Here is a 15,865-nt window from a genome sequence, read left to right on the forward strand (position 1 = left end):
GACCTTTAAAACCATTTTGGGAATTTTCAACTTCATTTAAAAAGGCATGTGCATAAAATTGGTTTAGTGATCGATTCGTCTTAGATTTCGAATGAAAGGTAAACAGTGATATTGTAAAAGTTAAATGAGCTCCGAGATGATTCAAAAGCTAACTATCCCCCACTGTACCTTCTTTATAAAAACCCAATTTTTAGTACGTTGGACTGACAAAGACTAGCCGCTTAGCGAGTTAGCGTTCCGGTACGATGTCGCGTAGAAATCGATTAGGGGTAGGTATGTAGTTAATACCTTCCTTACAGTTTATCCCTGTAAGGGTTTATCCCACTACCATCTTAGACTGCATCACTTATCACCAGGTTAGATTACAGTCACGGGCTAACTTTAAGTGTTGTAAAAAAAAGGAAAAAAAGAGAACTTAAGATTAGCCCTACCAGTGCGAGAGAAAAAAAATATATAGATTTACTGAGGAAGGATGTAAACTATGTAGCAGTACACTGCGTCTCATTTTTACGCAAGCGATTCCGCAGGGCACAGTTAGTGCACTATAAATTTAGTTTTACAGATACTAAATTAAATTAATATACTACGACAATACACACATCGCCATCTAGCCCCAAAGTAAGCTTGTGTAATGGGTACTAAGATGACTGATGAAAATTTTTTTTAAAGAAATATTTACATAAATACTTATAATAGACAGATAAACACCTAGACACTGAAAAACATTCATGCTCATCACACAAACGTTTTCCAGTAGTGGGAATCGAACCCACGGCCTTGGACTCAGAAAGCAGGGTCGCTGCCCACTGCGCCAGTCGGCCGTCAAAATAATAAAATAATAAAAAAAAAAAACATTTTATTTCAGGTCGGTATACAAAATTGAGAGGTTAACATATAAATAAAAGACACTCAGATTTTTTAAATGAAGAATAAAAACAGTAATTAATTAAAATCTAGAATTAAAATTAGAATAAATATTTAGAAAATAATAATATTATATACCTAGAAGATTCATAATGTTGACGGTGGTGCTAATACTCGCATTTCTGGCGTGTGGTATATTGTGGTGGCGAAGAAATCCAAATAAAGATGATCCACCAACCTTTCCTGGAGCTTTGCCACTTATTGGACACGCTCATCTTATACTCGGAGATAGCTTAAGTAAGTAAATTAACTTCTCAACCACACCGAAGAGTTAAAACACTTTTATAACAAGACTGTATTTGATCTTGGACTTATGCCCGTTTTCACTAAGGATGGACCACGCAATGCCTAATGCCGTAACGCCTCATCACATTGACCCTATACTGGCCCACTACAGAGCACGGGTCTGCTCCCACTATGGGACACCACGCTGGCCGAGTCCGATTGGAGGACTCCCTCCTTTAAGAACATGTAGGACTCTCAGGCATGCAGGTTTCCTCACGATGAAACGACAAATGACAACATATTAGTCTTTATAAACAAAAAGTGGACATAAACAGTCGACTTACAAGAAATGGTCATAAATTAGTGTCATCTGCATATCGTCTGCGTAAGGTACAGGGATCATTTGTGGGATAGAGTATACGCTTTTATAATATGATTCCTAAGGTGATTTTGGACCTGCCAATGCACAAGTTTAAAGAATTTGTTAAAACACAGCGAGGTTACTATACAATTGATGAATTTTTTAATGACAAGGTTGCTTGGAAGCATCCGGCTCCGCTTTCAGCTCTCACAAGATAAAAAAATGAATGTTAAAATGCAAAATGTAAATTGTTGATGTTGGAAAAGAGCAACTGCTGAGTTTCTTGCCGGCTTCTTCTCGGTAGAATCTGCCTTCCGAACCGGTGGTAGAATCACTACAAACAGACAGACTTGACGTTTCAAAAGTGCTTATATTAGGCCTACTTGAAATAAATGAATTTTGAATTTGAATTTGAATTTGAATTTGAATTTTTATGTTTTCCTTCTCCTCCTCATCCTTTAATTTCTTAAAACGCATATAGCTTAGAAAACTAGGTGCGTGCTGGGATGCGAACTCAGCCCCCCGAAAGTGAAGTCGAATTCCTACCCAAAGCGCTATCACCGCTTACCCTTAACGTCTTATCAAATAAAATTCATAGGTATACATTTACCAATGGACTTTATCTATATATATAAAAGAGAAAGTGTGTGGGTATGTTCCGTATAGGCTCCGAAACGGCTGGACCGATTTCAATGAAACTTTCAGGGAATCTCTGAAACTCACTCAAACTGTCAAATACAGCTTTTATTTACTATGATGATATTGTATTGTTGGGTGTACATGGGTGTGGATAATGATCTTCACCCGCTCGAGAAGAGAATAGAAGAGAATGAATACGGAGAGAAATAAATGATTTAATATATTATGAGACTTAAATTAAAGATTTAATGATGTAAGTTTATTGTTTAAATAAAATAAAGCAAAATCTAGCCCGGCGAAGCGGGCTAGGTACGCTAGTCTCTTATAAAAGGGGACAAGTAAGGACTTGTCTATAGTTCTTGCCCCAAGGTGTGGTATTTTGTGTTTGTATTATCTTATTTTTAATTTTTCGTAAGGAATCAAAGAATTTTTTTCATCTGTCAAGTGTCAGTTTGCGTAGTCCCCTAAACTTTACGATCTGCCGAATAGACATCACATGAGAGTTCGTGAAACGTCACCTAAATCACTAGGCGATTCCTACGTTTAGTGAAAATAGGGCAGTAGTCTGGATGCATTAGATAAGGTACTTATTTTACCTTATCGATTAATCTGATCTCTTATCTATTATCAACTTACCTTAAGAATAAGTTGACTTTACTCACCTGTATCACACCTGTTCGAAATTATATATGATATGTTAATATTCGGAGATGTACTGTTTTTAGAGCCCTCGACCCCTATTAATAATTAGCAAAAGGAAAAAGTTTTTTACACGTCACAGAAGCAATATGAAATGAATATTAAGTTAATTTTGCTATACTCCGCGAAAAACTGGATCTTTTGGTGTGGAGTATAAAGATTATTGGACGACCTCCTTGGCGCAACGGCGAGCGCTGTGAAATTAAGTTGGAGGTGCAGGGTTCGATTCCCGGCAGCGTCATTTTGGCAATGTATAATTTTTGAATTTTCTCTGGTCTGATCTGGTGGGAGGCTTTGGCCGAGACTAGTTACCACCCTACCCACAAAGCCGTGCTGCTAAGTGACGATGCAATGTCACCTAGAAACCGATTAGGGATATGACAACCATACTCCCTAACAGGTTAGGCCGCTAGTCAAAGTGGAATAAAAAAAAAAAAAAATTGAAGAAATTAAAAAATTATATTAACTAAACCGTATAGATTCTGCTGCTTTTCACGGAAATTAAGCTTAATATTTATTCCTTTTACATCATGGAACTCAGCAAAGTAACGCCTGTTTATATTCAATATCTAAGAAGCAATAACTGATTCTTGCTATGCTTGGTGGAAGGCTCTTCGAGGAACATAAAAACACTTTAAGAATTGTTAAAATTAAAACATAATTATTTAAATTATGAGTACATTACTACTCTAGCTATACTTCTTTTTCAGTAAACATAGCTTCAAGTCAATGGCGTGCATACATGGTATGCACAGGGTATGCACTAAGCGGGTAGATGATATAAAATGAAAAAAAAACTCCAGTTTGAGTTGTAAAAAACTTATGGATAGGCATTGTAAGAGCTATAAGAAGCCTATTCTTAAGTTTTTATCGAGTTTGAAAACTTAAGGGCAGTGGCGTGCATAGAGGGTAAGCACAGGGTATGCAGATGATATAAAATGAAGGAAATCTCCAGTAGGAGATATAAAAAACTTACCTTTAAGTATTTTGAACTCGTACTGTAGATCTTCGTCATTTTATATCATTTACATACCCTGTGCATAACTTCTACGCACGCCAGTGATGCCAGTAGAAATACACTTTCTCATTTATAACGTTACTTTAAATTTCTTCCAGAATTATGGAATTTGCTGAAAAAGAGTGTCTAGTGAAAGCTTGAAAACCGGTGGAGCTCTGACTTTTAGAATTGGACCTAAAATAGTGTACTGTAAGTTACTTCCAACGTACTTAAAAAAAAAGGAGGTTTTGATGATTTTTTTTTTCTAAGTACGTTATACCTCAGATTAGGTCCCATGTTAATTTGGTGAAGATTTATTGGAGAGATTCTAGACAAATCGTAGAAGTATTATACACCACACACACTCGCGCACACACACACACACACACACACACACACACACACACACACGCGCACACACACACATACACACACACACACCTTTAGCAATTTCAGTGTTATTTGCAGGAACTTGTGCATTTTCTTGGCCACCGGAACTGTACAATAATTAGTATTCCTAAATTGCATTGCTAACTTGAAGTGTGATCAAAAAAAAAACAGTGCCGGCAGCTAAATCATCGCTGGTAAATTTTATATTAAAAATTGAATGAATGAATGAATAAATTTTGACTGTACACCACATATAGTAAAATTATAAATAAAAATTTAACAAAAAGTATACAATTTGGCGGCCTTATCGCTACATAGCGATCTCTTCTAGGTAGTGTTGCCCAAATGCAAGAACAAGACGAGACTTAGCCAGTCTTGGTCTTGGTCTTGCGCCAATACACCTGGTCTTGCTCTTGGTCTTGGTCTTGCGCTCCCAGTCTTGGTCTTGGTCTTGGTCTTGCAGCAAGAGTCTTGCAAGTCTTGCAATTACCTATTAGTCTATTACTATTTATTAAAGTTTACTTTAAATCTTAGAAAAACGTATTAGAATTGGAACATTGTGAGCTTGAATTAACATAGCCATAGTAAAGATCAAGCAGATTAATAAATAACTGAAGATTTGATAAGAAATTCGAAAAATCAACTGACCTATATGTCGTTTTCCATGGAAGTAACTGTTTCTTAATAAACATTTATGATTTATAAGCTTACATTTGCTAAAACATGTAAAAAAACAAATTAATTACAATAACTTGACTGTATTTTAAAGAACAATACTTATCTGTCTAGAAAGAGATTGAACCCTCAACTTATAAGAAATTTAATAAAAGAGTTTTAAGATTTATCATTTATTTGAATAAAAAATAAAATACAACACAAATCAACAGCTTTATCATTAGGTTATGATACTTTATATCAATTCTTTTGACCAAGAATTAATACAAAGTAACCATCTGGCTGACTCATCACTTAACCTATTTCTATGTTTTCTAATTACTAATGATGCTTTAGAAAATAACCTCTCAGCAGGTACTGAAGTTGCAGGTATTGAGAGAAAATCACGGGCCATTTTCGATAAAATCGGATACTCTGTCTCATGCGTCCTCCACCAATCTAAAATCACCAATCTGAAACTTATTTATTCTTTGGAACACCTGTAGGTACTCTTAAAATTCGAAATTATTTTGCATGAATAGTGTCAAATGTTATGATTTCGGCGCGGCGGCAACGATTGTTTTAGATTTCAAAAGAAGCCGCCGGCGCGTATGGTATCATAACCATGTACTTCCGAAAAGCGGCAAATTTCTTTGAGAAGTAAGTACAAAACCTTTGATGCCGCATTATCAAAGTGCCGATGGTTAAAACATAACTATGCATGCACTCAGTTTGATTTTAATAGATATTTTTTTATTCGCTATGTTTATGGTATTAGTCGTAATGCGCATAGGTCCAGTTTTTCATATTCTTTGATATAGTTTTTTGCGTCTCATAGAATTCCTAAGCGTACCTACCTACCTATACACCGAACTGTTACACCTAACTACTCCGTGAAATAGCGCTAAGTCCTAGCTGCAAGACGCAAGAGTCTTGCAGGCTATGTCTTGTTCTTGCTCAAGTCTTGCACGGTCAGTCTTGGTCTTGGTCTTGCTAAAAATACGCGGTCTTGTTCTTGGTCTTGGTCTTGCAAAAACGCAAGAACAAGACCAAGACTGCAAGACCAAGACTGAATTTGGGCAACACTACTTCTAGGCAACCAAAGGCGGTAAACACAGCTTAAGAAGAGAGGTAGGTGGTGCATATAAATAAACATTTATATTTGCATATATACCTATATATACATAATAAACTTACAATGTAATATACAGATACTGATAATTAAAATATACCTATAGAATAAATATCAATAATACATAAATATATACAATATTGTCAAACCCCAAACAAAACAGAAGGGAATAGGCATGTTAAAGTTCCAAAGATTCAGACAAAAAATGATTTTACAATGTACAATTTGAAATTACAGATAACTAGCAACTAGACAACAGAATCGTACCTAAAAAATGGGGAAGTTTTGGTTAAAAAATGGGGAAGTTTTGGTTAACACAAGATTATTTGGTTTCAGTTGTGTCAAATCCAGAAGACTATTTGAAAATCGCCAATTCATGTTGACAAAAAGACAGCATCTACGGATTCTCGAGGCCCTGGCTTGGCGATGGATTAGCTACTAGTGACAGTAAATATACTCACATTTAATAACATCTTATATTGTATCACATCATAAGAACTAAGTTAACAATATAAGTTCAAAGTTTACATAAAACGTAAGCTTATAGAAAAATCCTATTATAATATCAAGGATTACATGTATGATAAAAAAGCTTGGGTATGAACTTCATAGCTCAACATTAACTAGTCTGTGAGATGTGTCTAAGTTTGTTGTGGGCTCTTCTTAGACCAGGGCGCGTTTGGAACCCTCCTAGCTTTAGTTTTAAGTTAACGAATACAGTTATAACCATCACTAACATTAGTGTAATTTGTTCATTGTATGAACGCTTCATATGTGCCTGTAATAAGGTCCACATGAATAAAATATTTTTGAATTTGAATTTGTTAAAAATATTTTCAAATTACTGACGCAATTGTGTGGCCGGTAATTTATCTCGAGCTTATACCACTTTATTGGTTTTACTCATGTTAGGAGACGAACTCTCAATTACATTCCAGCGGCCAGCATAAGTAACAATGGCTAGTTTTAGAAAAGATGAATTTTATAACTTGTTTTTTTCTCCTAGTTCCAGTTTGGAAAAGACATAAGAAACTGTTACACTCAGCATTCAGTCCTCTCGTTCTACACGGATTTCTGGACATATTCAATGTACAATCTCGACGTTTGGTGAAGGATTTAGAGGCAGAAGTCGGAGAGGACCGTTTGACCACTGGGTCTATACTCGAAATAATACTCTGGAAACAGTATGTTGTATGTAATTTAAATCATTACACATTTATCTGTGAGTTTAATTGTTTACTAATGACGAAGTAGTTCGTTTAGAACCGTTTCTATTTTATTGGAATTTGAGCATGAATGCTTTTCAGTGTCTGGGTGTTTATATGTATATTTCTAAGTATTTATGTATATAATTCATAACAATATTCATCAGGCATCTTAGTACCCATAACACAAGCTACGCTTACTTTGTGGCTAGATGGCGATGTGTGTATTGTCGTATTATTTATTTTATGTTTTAAAATATTTCTTTATAGTTGTTATTAACGGTAGCTTATAAACAGAGAAACGCTTCGAAATAAGCAACCAAAAGTGTAAAGCTCCATCATCATCATATCAACACTTTACCGGCCCACTTGAGGGCATGGGTCTCCTCCCACAATAAGAAGGGTTTAGCCCGCAGTCCACCACGCTGGCCCAGTGCGAATTGGCGGATTCCCCATGCCTTTGAAAACATTATGGAGAACTCTCAGGCATGCAATTTCCATACGATGTTTTCCTTCACCGCTGAAGCAAATGATATTTTAATTACTTAAAACGCACATAACTTAGAAAAGTTAGTTGTGCGTGCTAGGATTCGAACACGACTCCCCGAAAGTGAAGCGGAGGTCCTAAACATTAAGCCATCACCGCCAGGTGTTAAGCCTTACGTGCGACCCCCGAAATTGAATCCGAAGTCCTAACCACAGAAATATTACCACTTGGTGGTAAACCCCACGAGCCGGTAATCACGCCCTTCAAACCGGATCACAGCATATCAACAATGCAGCTTAGCGGGTAGAAATAAGCATGGTGATAAAATTTCCCCAGACGACCTTTATCACATAAGTCGTATTTTCAAAAAAGCTCTAAGGAGTACTACAATGTTTTAGGTTTTTTAGTGATGCCATGATGTATGTATGGCACGCCTCATAAGCGGAGCGTGAGGTGGCTCGCTGACTCTCGACATGTCAAAAAACCCCGTCTTTCAAAACTTAAACGATGTTTTTTTTATAAGTATAACACTTACAGGATAATATGAGTGCACTAACATCAAGTTAAATAATCTGTCTAGCACATATGATATATATTTTATAAGCAATTATTCTTGTTCAGTATAGTAAATAATAATAAAACTAATCATTCTTGGACGTCCATGTGTCTGTGTTTACGGGTTTGGGTATGTGGCAGAGAAATTGGACGAAAAAATGATCTTACCCGAATATTTTATTTTATTTTATAAAGTAATGCGCACAGTGATTCCCATTAATTATAATTTATCAAAAACTATATCTTCTATATGCAAGAGTTTGTGGAAAATCATGATTTGCACATGCGCTATGTAAATTTCGTCTCATAAAATCGCGTGAGACATAAAGATATTAATTTTATTTGTTATTTCATTTTAAAAACTGGAGTTTTTGTTTTAGGATTTTTGGGATTTTTGGGATTTTTGTGAATGACCGCTATGAGGCGTGCACTTTTGGATTTTCCAATTTTTTTGTAAATGATCGAATATTTTTAGTGACAGTTTTTGGAGTGGATTTAAGAAACATGCAAGATCTGTACAGCGAATACGCCAACGCAGCAGCAGATATAATGAACATCTTAGTAGAAAGATTCCAGAAGGCCTGGTTTCACAGCGACTTGGTTTACAATTGGTCAGCGTTGAAGAGGAAGCAGGATGCGTGTGTGAAAATTTTGCACCATATGTCATACTTCGTATGTATTAATTTATCTATACTAATATATAAATCTATAGAGTTTTTTACGGTTGTTCCGTTAAAACTATTAAACTATACATCCGATTGAATTGAAATTTTGCATCCATGTAGAGGATACATTGACTTAATGGATAGGCTAACTTTTTTATAAGTGTTAAATCTCCGAAGTGGATAGCGGGGGCGTTAATGAATAGAAAAAATCATAAAAAACTTAATTTTGTATTTTAACTCTTTTAGACATCAAATTTGGACAGAATTTTTTTTGGGTTTTATTACGAGCAAACAAGAATGTATTGAATGAAGTTTAAACCACAAAATCGGTTACGGGGGTTGCTAATGAAAAAAAATGAAAATGTTGCACTGAAATTCCTACAGACTTAAAATTTAATAAAAGTTTTATGTTTGTTAAATTAAGGTCACTTATTATTTATTATTATTATTAAACTCTTTATTTGTATACCACAACATTAACATATTTAAAATATAATAAAAACAGAAACATATCGAAAGAAGTAGTAATACAAAAGGCGGCCTTATCGCTTAATAGCGATCTCTAACAGGCAACCTTAGAATTAAAAAAAAAAAAATCTAATTCTAAGTCTGATAGTAATCAGATTATTCGAAATCTGATTACAATCAGATTTCGAAAAATTTTAGCCCTAGAGGAGATTGTGGGGGCGTTAAAATGATTTATATAATTATAATTGTTGATACTAATCCTAAAGGTTTTTTATAGTAATAAATGATATACCAAGCTGTGGTAACCTAATGGTTAGTGAAAAACCATTAAGTGCGGAATAGTCTATGTAAGATTTGCAATCAATGATTGCAACTATCTATAATTTCCAAATAATACTGGTAGCCTCTGGAAGTAGGAGGGACGTTTTTAGTGCTAAAACACATATCTATATTTATATAAAATGTTATGTTGGTTTGTGTACGCTTCAAAAACTCAAAAAGTTCTGCAATGATCGGGCTGAAATTTTAGCATGATATATAATACGCATCAAGGATTGTTTTTATCTATTTTTCTCAATCATTCAATCTCAATGTGCCACAGCGAAGCGTGGCAGGGTACAACTAGTCTATTATAAAGCGTGTAAATGAAACCGAAATATTTCCTTACAGGCTTTAGGTACATTATGTACTGTCTCAGAGAGCAATATGTGGAACCGACACGCTAATAGTTTTTGTATAAACTGCTGACATAGATTTTACTAAAAAAATCAGATACAGCCCTAACATCACATGCAATTTGTTGTTTATTAATTTGCATTTAATTAAAATCAATTGACTCCCTTCACTTTATTACGTATGCGTCGCTTAGCGTAGGTACTATGAACGTTTGGTATTTTATCTTCAATAGGGTTGGCATAAGTAAACACTTAAAATGTTTTGAACTCTTTTGTACGGAATAATAAATATGCTCATTTGTATAGGGTGATTCCTCATGAAATATACTAAAGCACTCTTCAACAGTACAATAGTATTTCGTTATTCGGTTATACGTTGTAGGTACCTATATAGATACCAGTATCACGATGTTTCGGGATGAACTTTGAAACTACTGAACCGATTTTAACTTATTTTTTTTAAATGTGTGTTTGTAAACTTAAGAGATAGGATAGTTTATGTCTCAATTTCTAATTGTAATATTATTTTATTGCAAATTATTTGTTTACTACCTATGAAAGCCACAGTAACATGTGGATGTCTGCTAGTTTTATTATAAAATACATTATTGTATTCTTCGTAGTAACATTAAAAGCAGGTAATATTTTTTAGTATTGAAAAAATCTATTTGAACGTGTAAAGCGGTCAATCATTTTGCCGAATATATGGTAAAATGACATGCCAACCTAACAAAACGTAGGATTAGGGAAGAAGAAGTGTGTGATGCCAATTCTGACCAAGTATAAAACTTGGCCACAACTAATTAATTTTAGTTGCGTGGTAAAATGTAAAATGTAAATGTAAAATGTAAAATGAAAATGTAAATGTAAAATGTTGTGTAACTCCACACGTTACAATGCCACTGTACTACTACATTGTGGGGCATGCGAATAATTTAAATCACTTTTTGCAGGTTCTAAATCAGAGAAAAATTGATTACATGAATTTAAATAAAAACAATACTGAAACGACGACAAAAGGTACGAAATATTTATATATTTTTTATATTATATATATATATTTTTTATATTATATATATATATATATATATATTTTTTATATATTTGCTATATATCGAAGTTCGAAGTACGAGTACGAGTCGCGAAGCTGAAGTGGCAATGGGCGGGGCACATATTTCGGAGGAGGGATGGAAGTTTGGGTTCCAAGGTGCTGGAATGGCCCGCACTGGTAAACGCAGCGTTGGTCGACCTCCGACGAGGTGGACGGACGACATCGCCTACGTCGCAGGTAGCCGCTGGATTCAAGCGGCACAAAACCGTGGAATTTGGAACTCCCTACAAAAGACCTATGTCCAGGAGTGGACGTCTATCGTTTGATGTGATGATGCTGATATCGCAGTTCTAAAAAGCATTATAGTAGTATTATAGCTTTTTATGACAGAGCTCGTTCGGGGAACTACTACTACCATGCCTATTTTTGCCGCTAAGCAGTATTGTTGCAATGGAAGAGCGTGGTTGCCGGTGTAGTTACAGGGATATCAGGCTTCACATCGTCGCCTTACGTTTATGGACACAGGGCAACACTTCGCAGAAGGTGTTCCTAGCATGCCCTGCGAAATGGTACTGTGTTTATTGGCGATGGTTTTTCACTAACCATCAAATTCTTGGTGATTATTTATTAAAAAAATGGCCTCATCAATATCGTCATCATTTTAGACTTTGGATGTCCACTGCTGAGCCTTGCCTATGCCTTTGAAAAAATCTTACAAATTTTAATTTCGATAGAAAAATTAATCTGAAATAACCTATGTACCAAAATAAAACTAAATAAAATCTAAAACGTTATCGAAACCAACGCAGCGAGGCATAGTACCTACGATGCTGGCAGCATTGCCCCTTTGAATGGCCTAACTTATTATTTGGCCAAGGTAACTGCCAGCTCTAGGATCACCGGTAGACTTGATAACTCTTTTTGACAATTCCTTTAAAAGAGCTCGAGAGCTTATACTCTAAAAGGCACAAAAGTTAACTGCTATCAAAATATTGATATTTGCGCCTCGGCCTGCTCGGCACTGGTAGCAGTCCCACCAACCATTGACGAGGTTGCCTGGATGTGTGATGCAGCTAGAGTATCGACTTAGAAAGTTATAAAAAATTAACTAGAGTATACGTCGAAAAAAAACGAAATAAAGAATATCTCAAAATATCAAAATCTTCAGTGTATAAAACTGAAGTTCGTTTAATGAATAAAATCCAATTATAACATGATTAAACCGGATTCTAATTTCCAGATCCACTATTCAAGCCGTTCTTAGATCTCCTTCTTGAACTAGCGATAGAGGAAGATGCTTTCAACGACCAGGAGATCAGAGACCACGTAGATACCATGATTTTCGGTGGCCATGATACTTCAGCCACTACAGTTATGTATGGCATGTTATTGGTCGGATCTCACCCTCACGTCCAGGAGAAAATTTTCGAAGAGTAAAGTGCTTGTTTTTTCTTAAAATCCATTCATATAAATCAATGTGCCGTGACCTCAGATCAGAATACAGTTACCACCACTCTTCTTCCCGCGGGTGTCGTACGAGGCGATTAAGGGAATATAACGGAGTGTGGGCAGCAGCGTCCTCTGTGCTACTACTACGATTTACTGCGATCACCAACCCACCTGCCCAGCGTGGTGATTATGGGCCAATCCTCCAGTTGAGAGCATTTAAAATCTTGAGTAAATGGGCCATCTTTGGAAATAAGTTGCCAAGGGTAGTATCATACTTTTTTTTTCCAAAATGAAGTGTCAAAGTTAACTGACAAAATTATTGTAAACCATAATTCAATAAAACTTAATTTATTTTACTAAATAAACAATGTCTTTTACTTTTATTTTTAGTTGGGATTTATTACACGGTTATTCTAGATGACGTCATTAAAAAATCACTGCCAAATTGTGAAATTTGTGGTCACGGTACTTAAAGATGCGACCAAGGGAGTCAACTTTTCAACTTTTTTGATAAATGTCTATTACTACTTAACTAAGTGACATGGATTTTTTTCCTTACTTTTCCCAGGACTGGTATGAGTTGGCCTCTCGGCTAGTACCATTTTATCATCAAGTTTTGGGACACCCTGTATATTAGTATAAGATATAAGATGTACGGGGATAAACCGTACATTACCTTTTTGTGGGTAAACAATAATAAAACAGTTTTTTTTTTGTTGCAGGCTACTTCAGGTCTTTGGTGATGATGACAGGGACGTGATGAAGCAAGATCTATCACAGCTGATATATCTAGATGCTGTGATAAAAGAAACCTTACGGTTTTATCCCGTAGCGCCTGTTATTGCAAGATATATCGATAGAGACATAAAATTACGTGGGTTTTTTGTTATCTGCTAGATTGCTGCAGCTCAAAAATGGTAGAGGAATCGGCTTTTTCTCAGGGATCCTAGCTGTAAAATCAAAGTTACATGCACTTTTGATAGAGTTTGCAGTACGATGCTGGCATGATATTATGATCAAACTTTTCTAAAGTTACGTTACTAATATCTCGCAAGGATCTGTGACTTTAACTGGTTTCTGGTTGGAAACGTTTCAAATTTTCTTTTAATTACTCGTATCGAAATCTTCTACGCTGTCTTCTAGTCTGTAAAATACTTTAAAAAACGTAGTTTTAAAACAATTGTTTTCTCACAGGAAACTGGACTCTCTCGAAAGGAACATCGTGTTTCCTGTCCATTTACGGAGTAAATAGGCATCCCATGTGGGGTCCAGATGCAGACCAATTTAAGCCCGAGCGTTGGCTGGATCGCGCAACTTTACCTGAAATTCCCAGCGCGTTTGCCAGCTTTAGTCTCGGAAGAAGGAATTGCTATGGTATACCTATTTACTACCTACCAAATACCTATTTATTTTTAAAACCAAATACCTATTTATTTTTAAAACACATACGAACATTTTATAACCGGAGAGATTTGAACAACTCTCTGGCTATCACGGCCTGCTGGATTTGCCTTTTGCTAAAACTCCTTAACAGTAGCCATTTAGTGCAAAAATTACTTACTTTTGTAGTTTCGATACTGTGCGCCACGATTGGCTTTACCAGGTTTTTACCTCAGGTCTACCGACCAAGACGAAACTTAAGGTCCATCGAGCTTGCCACTCGCGTTGTACAAAAGCGGCCCCTGTATTGTACACACCTTGTTCGGCATATCAGAGGCAGAAGCTACAGGTTCAGCAGAACCACTGCTTGGGTGCCCGATTGCACATCAGGACGCCTACAGTAGAGGAATTCGTTCGGACCATTGTTTACCCATGCAGATAGTTGACAGTTGGATAACCTCTACGAAATAGCACCTCCATTAAACAAAACACCTAAAGGGCTTCCACGCGAGCACTTCCAAGAGCTCTAAAACAAACCGCAGGTGCGGTTGAAGACAATGAAGAAGATGGCAATGCAACATCATCACCGGAATCGACAATAGGACAAATCGGATAGCTTCGAAACCAAAAATGAGCCCAAACATAAGACCTCTGCCGTAAATTATCCAGCAATTAAGTTGTCTGCAGTATATCGTATTGCAACATCAATTCAAGGTTACTGCAATAATATTGCAGTACCATAAGCTGATAATAAGTAAACAGCTGTACAACTTATTGTACAAAGCCATGAACGATCTCTATTAATGGAAAAAAAAAACGATTTTAAGGTGGTTTTAAGATGTGATGATATTGATGAGGGGTGATGGAAAACATAATTATCCAATAAGTACTCCAGTTTGGTACCTACTTTACCTGCCGGTCACGGGACAAACTCACCGCGTGCAAATTCACGCTTGTCATGACTCATGGCCAGCACTAAACATGTCCACCACCTCCAAGTACTCCATCTCCAAATTCGACAGTTTCTAAAAAAAATTGTTGTCTCTGGCACCAAATCAAGACCAATATGATAATTATGTACAACAAGCTGTGTACATAATTATAAAACATGGTATGATATGCCCATCAATTACAAGTCCACATAGCATTGACAAAGCGTCATGTATATATAATTGCTCTCACCAACCGCTATATGATTCCTTCAATCACGTAAACATTGCCAATCGTAAATGACCGTTCCGGTTATCCACTTCAGTTCCACCTTACCTAATTTACTTTTAATTCCCTCACACAAAGGCCTGCAAATTATGTATGCCTATGATGTGAACTCGAGAATGATTTCATATGTGTCCCTAGTATCTTAGAAACAGAGTTGTCAACTTAAACTACAAACTGCAATTTCAGTTAGGTACATGACATCTCGCGATTTTAAACAGTATCCCAGTGCTGCCATCTCTGACAATATCACAAGACATACCAATGACGATAAGACAGTTTGTCTTGATTTACTACTTTCTGTTTTCAGGTAAATCATACGCGATGATGTCAATGAAGGTAACTCTGGTTCACTTATACCGACACTACAGGGTGTCCGGAGTCCACACAAAGATGGTACCGAAAGTGGACATATTGTTGAAGCCAGTATCGGGACACCATGTTTCAATTGAAAAGAGGATTAAATAAAATATCATCAACGTATTAAGTTTTTTTTTTTAAACTAGCCGTGCCATCATTGTTTGCTAGAAACTCTAAGCTTACACAGGAGACATTATCTCCCCGGGGAAAAGATATAAATTTATCTTCTCCCACAGTCTTATCAACTCTCAGAGCATTGGCGCACAAATGGAAATAATGATGATATATGTGTAATAATAAACGGGGGTAAACTTCTCCTATTCCATGTTCCATAC

General features: G+C 36.1%; 1 pseudogene; it reads left to right on the top strand.

Moving 5' to 3' along the window:
* Positions 1 to 1,016: 1,016 nt before the first annotated feature.
* On the top strand, positions 1,017 to 15,638 carry LOC120634302 (annotated as a pseudogene).
* Positions 15,639 to 15,865: the final 227 nt, after the last annotated feature.

Source organism: Pararge aegeria, chromosome 23 (assembly GCF_905163445.1).
Source record: "Pararge aegeria chromosome 23, ilParAegt1.1, whole genome shotgun sequence".
In the NCBI taxonomy this organism is placed as follows: Eukaryota; Metazoa; Arthropoda; class Insecta; order Lepidoptera; family Nymphalidae; genus Pararge; species Pararge aegeria.